The sequence below is a fragment of the Bos grunniens genome, chromosome 17 (assembly GCF_055505025.1).
Source record: "Bos grunniens cultivar Pamir isolate PY7600 chromosome 17, Bosgru_T2T1.0, whole genome shotgun sequence".
Lineage (NCBI taxonomy): Eukaryota > Metazoa > Chordata > Mammalia > Artiodactyla > Bovidae > Bos > Bos grunniens.
This window is the reverse complement of record NC_141181.1, coordinates 3,932,351-3,937,883: the sequence shown is the minus strand read 5'-3', so window position 1 is coordinate 3,937,883 and position 5,533 is coordinate 3,932,351. Positions and strand designations below refer to the sequence as shown.

Sequence of the window (5,533 nt, the reverse complement as noted above, 5' to 3'; positions counted from 1 at the left end):
GTGTGTTCTCTCTTTTTCTCTCATCTTGGCAGTTTGCTCATATGATCAGTGCCTCTTCCTGAGTGTGTTATACAGGTGACAAATGTCTCCAAAACTCAGTGGCCTTGGATTGAGTATGACTCTAACCCAAAGGTCAGGTGTGCCAAAATTTTGTTGGAATAGCACTTCAGATCTAGCCAGTTGGAGGTGGCAGTAGGGTATAGTAGTAGGCTTCTCTAGGGAGGAGCCTGACATCTGGGATAGATGGGATTTCAACCAGGGAATGGAAGTGGGAAAAGGACGCCCCAGGCTGAGGAAGTGCATGAGCAAAGCATGAAGGTGGAAAAGTTCAAGACACTGGGGAAAGCCATGGCCTTCCACAGGGCTGGCGTGGAAGCTACAGTGGAGCATGAGACCCACTGGGATTTTATTTTTTATTAAATGATGGTGGGAGGACTCATTGACTCATTTCGGAGCAGGTGCACATCTGAAATGTGCTTCCAGAAGAATCATTGTGCAGAACAAGCCAGATTTCCGGGACAAGAATGGTTGGGACATCCAGAAAAGGACCCCGATGACACTACAGCTTCTCCTTCAGATGTTCTGTAGTGAGGAGGAGCCGGATGCTGGTATCTATCATAACGGTATCACTTACATGTGGAAGCTAATAAAAATGATACAAATGGACTTATTTACAAAACAGAAACACACTCTCATCTCGAAATCAAACTCATGGACACCAAAGGGGAAATATGGTGGCAAGTAATAAATTGGGAGATTGGGATTAACATAGTTTTGTATTCTAGTTTAGTTACAGATGAATAATTAGAAAACCAGATCTAGATAGTTTTGAGAAAGCTAAAAAAAAAGAAAAACTTTGTCTAAAACTTGGTTTAAAATGCATTCAGTTTTAGGGCCAGGAAATTACAATGGTTTCTTCTAGTTTTAGATTCATGATATTATTTGAGTTTTTACTTGGATTGGAGAGAAAATAGATGTGATGGATGTTTGCTGTTATGACTAAGTAATGTGTTGCCCGAGGAGCTGGACAAGTGTAAAAGTAAAATTAAATTTCTAGTGATTGACTGTGACACTGTGGGATAGAAATGTTTTACAAGCGGACAGTCCCACAGCCAAGCTCAGGAGGGCAGGGAAGATGCTAACACATGTGGTCTGATACTACAGACAACTATTCTCCTTTGGGACAAAGAAGACAGTTAACCGTTGTCCCACACGGGGAATTCAAGAAATCTGTGCAGCATATATTTTTCTAATTCCTCTGAGGACTACTAGGAAGAGAGGGGCCTTGTTTAAGAAAACACCCAGGCCTGGATGCTTGGGTCAGAGATACCATTCTTCCATGTGACCTTCTCAAAACTGTTGAATGAGACTACTTGAACTTACCTTGATCCCAGACACACCTCTCTCCCCTTAGCATGACTGAGCAGGCTTCTTTTCCCTTTCTGACCAAAGTGACTGTTTTGAGGGTCTCCTGATGGTTGTAGGGGAGCATCGTCACTTTAGGTCTTCTTTGTATGAGTTGAGCCTTTTCCAGAATATTCTACAAATGTGGGGCTGGGAGGAGAGCAGTGCTGTTTGCAGTTGGATTTCTCCACGTTCCCTGCACACAGAGAACATCACCACTCACTGGACACACGCAGCCACTCAAGTGCCATCGCTTTTTCTGCTGGCATCCGTCCAACATGCACAGTGATGGCACAGGGCTGGCAAAAGTCGGGCGCTCCCCAGAGGGCGGTGGGGGCGGGGCTAGGAAAGAGGCGTGTCTTACACAGAAGTAGCTACGGTCCCTGTGCAGTTACAGCTCTGCACACAGAAGACCTGGTAAAAGGCGGGTGTGTTTGGAGACCTCGGAGGGAGGGCAATGCCTTGGCGAGTCGGGCCCTATTTGCCAGAGGCCACATCTGTGCCCCTCGTCCGCCTTCACCCAGCCCAGCTCTCACTTCCTTCCAGGCTCTGAGCAAACGCTGGATTCCCGCTCTCATTCTATTCCAGCCTGGCTCTCCCGTTTCTACATCTATTTTCCCTCGTGTCTCCACAGCACTTGGAGCTGTCTCAGGGCTATGCTCCTGGCTCCTTTCCTGACAACCTCAGCTTTTTAAGGGCTTTGTGCGGATGCTGCCTCTCTGTTCTTGAAGGTGCTAAGAGTTTGGAAAATGAAAGCTTGGAGCTGGGTGAAGAGAGTCCAGTGTTCTGGGTGGAGGTGGGCTGCAGTATTAAACAGGACGGTCAGATGGGTCTCCTTGGGGCCAGTATTTGAGCACAGGTTGGAAGGGTGTGGGGAGAGAGCACATTAGCCAAGATGTCCTGTTCAGGCTTTCTCGCTCCACATTTTGTAAATAATGATTACGTAACAGCTGAGGTTCGTTTGTAGCACTGCGCCTGTGACTTCATGAGGCTTATGTAACAGCTGAGATCACTTGTAGCACTGCGCATGTGTGTCACGAGGCACTTGCTTGGCCGTGGACTGCGTTGTGTGGTAGGCCTGTATGAGCTCCACCTAAAAAGAGTGGTGAGATGACTGCTGCCCATGGGTGCGTCTGTTGGGTTCCCCGTGAGAGGAGAGAATGTGGCATGTCTGTTGCTAAGGCTCCTGTGCCAGCCAGGAGAGAGGTTGGCTGGTGGGGGGCACGTGGGGCCCCAGCAGGTGGGAGGCAGGGCAGCAGGGGCGCCTGGGCAGCTGCCCTTTCTTGGCCCTGGTCCAGGCTGCGCTGGGGGCTGGTTCGCCACAGCCCTGGGTGCACTGTCTGTGGTTTTCTACCTTCTTTTCATATGCATGACGTGAGGACAGCATCAGTGCAGGTCTTTTATCTAAGTTTGTAATTCTAAATGTATTTTTATCTTGTATATTTAGTTTAAGGGACTACAAACATCAATTTAAAAATGTTGAAATGCTTTGAACACCCCCTTTTTTGGGAAAAGCAACCGAAAGCCTCCTGCCTTTTGTCAGCTGGCTGAATTCTCCAGTGGTCCAGTGGTTAGGTCTCCGAGCTTTCACTACGGAGGGTTCAGGTTCAATCTGTGGTCGTGGAATTAAGATCCCCTGAACAGCAGTGGGGCTTTTCTTTTTTATATCGCTGATTTGTTCCCCTCCCCCAGCCCCTTACTGATTTGTCTCTCTGATGTCTGTCATTGCGTATGGGTCTCTGCAGACCCTCCTGAGGTGGATGCTGGGCTGATGGCCTAGCTGCCTGTTAGTGAGTGGTTTTGCCCATTTTTTGAGTTTATTGTGATGAGTTTTGGCCACAACACATGGCTTGTGGGATTTTAGTTCCCCAACCAAGGACTGAACCTGTGCACTGCTGCAGTAGAAGCACAGAGGCTTAACCTCTGGACTGCCAGAGAAATATCCACCCCTGCTCCCCGACTTTTTGGTGAAGAAACTGGAGCAGGAGAGCGGCGTTGCCTTTCATCAGCTTCTGACAGTTTCCATGGTGCGCTTGCCTCTGGCCATGCAGACTTCTGAGCGCCAGGACATTTAGGGAGGAAGAGACGATAGGAGCTAAGTACACTAACTGAGAGGCCGTGGATCCTGGCTGCTTCCAGCCGAAGCTGTGGGACCATTGGGTGTGTCGTGAATATGTTCTGAAGGGGGTGAGGACTGGGCACCTTACCCTCAGCTCTCCTCCTGTCCAGTGACTGTCTCGTCACAGCTGCTGCTGCCAGGACCCAGTCTGTTGCCTAAAGTCAAAAGATAAGCACGCACATAACTGTTTGAGCAGCCCCAGAGAAGGAAGTCGGGTCCTCCTAATGTGGACTATGCAAGCACACCACCCAGCCCCATGGATTTCCCAAGATTAAAAACATCTCCAGCCATAGAAAGAGATGTGGGATGGCGAACACAGACTGACTTTATTATGTGGGTTTTGAAATTAATCCAATTGTTTGGAGCAGAGGCGCTGACGTTCTGCTGATTAAAAGGGTGAATTAAATGTATTCATTCAATAAGCATTTATTGACCATTCAGTAGATGCCAGGCACTGGGCCAGGCGCCAAAGACGGACTGAGTCCTGCAGCCACAGGGCTTTCGTGGCGCTTCTAGAGGAGATGATCAAGTGGAGGGAAAGCAATGAGGTTACATTTCTGTATTTCATAAATGTGCCGGGGAAAGTACAGTTGTTTCTCACTGAAACACCAATTTTATTCATTTTATGTCTTGAGATGCTTCCGTATAGAAGAGACTCTCCACCACCCCCCACCCCCCACAGAAGTCCAGAGTGCTCCTGCATTTACAAGTGTATTACACACACTGCAATACATTGTTATGCTTTGAATCCTCCAAGAGAAACAGCTTTCAACATACTGAGATGTTTAGAGTTGGAGCAGTACTTATGAAAACCATGGAAAAACACATGCATTATCATATGTGGAGAAAGAAAAAAATTACATCTTCAGAGAGATGCCAGTTTGGTTGTATCCCATCGCACAGGATGAGGAACCTGAGGAACTCAAATGGTGTGGTCCAGATGCTCACCTCTAGACCACATCCTGAGTACCCAGCATCTCAAAATTCCCCAGCTCAGTGGCTCTGAACCACTGCTAGCACCTGCAAGGGCTTTTCCGTCATTGAGAAAGGCGATTGGGCTGTCACTGTATGCTGGTGAATACACCAGTGCATATAAAAAGCCCTCCAAGTATGGGATGGTAGTGGAGGAAGAGAAGGTGGCTGGACCCCTCAGATGTTAGATCTGAGCCTGCAGATAGCATGGTGATTTTTTCACTTGGTTGAAGAAAATGATAAGGCAAGATAATTTGTGTGTGTGTGCACAAATCCTTTGTATGTGCATGCTTAATCCTCTCAACTTTCTCCATTACTATTAATACCTGAGGTTACCCTCTGTTAATTTGGAAGAGAGATACCATTTGTTGAAGAAAAATTCTGTTTATTGATGTATCCTCTACAGTTAAAGAAGAGGAAAAATAAATCAGAGCATTTTTTTGTGTATTATTGTATTCTTTGAAATAGTGGATTACATCTTAATCCTACACACATTATGAAAATGAGGACTCCATCTGGAAAGCTAACCTTCCATGGAAATGTCTGGGTCACACATGTCCATCCACTCCTTCGCCAAGTGCTTAATGGAGCATTCGATTGCTGGTAAGACACGCTGGGGTCCCTTGGAGAGACCTGAAAGACAGAGTGGGATGCTCAGGGTAGCCTGGTATGCACGGCATCTTGGTCTAGCCTGGATCATTGAAGTCATTTGCTTTAAATAATTACAGTTAGGCACTCTTCTCTTTTTTCTTTTCTACTTTTAATGGCATTTTAAGTTTAACATAATTGAGAGTATTTTGCTTTGTTTTACAGTTTTCCTTTGGGTTTATTACTGTCATAAAAGTTAAAATTAGACAAGAGTTGCAGAATCTTTAAGTCAATAATCTAATGAGTCTGTCCTCAGGTTGCTCTGGGGAATATAGGAAAGGCAGTACAGTAAATCCTTCTTCCCAAGCCTTATGCCGTCCTAGAGTCACAGTGGATGGCAGTGTCTCTTGCTTTGGGACTGGCTACAGCATCATGAACTGTCAGAACTGG

At 46.6% G+C, this 5,533-nt stretch overlaps 1 long non-coding RNA gene across 1 annotated transcript; it reads right to left on the bottom strand.

The window, feature by feature from the left end:
• Positions 1–399: 399 nt before the first annotated feature.
• Positions 400–2,306, bottom strand: LOC147354937 (uncharacterized). The gene is made up of 2 exons (XR_015144108.1): positions 1,384–2,306; positions 400–643 (listed from the first exon to the last, which is right to left on the bottom strand). It is a non-coding gene; the product is annotated as an uncharacterized LOC147354937 (long non-coding RNA).
• Positions 2,307–5,533: the final 3,227 nt, after the last annotated feature.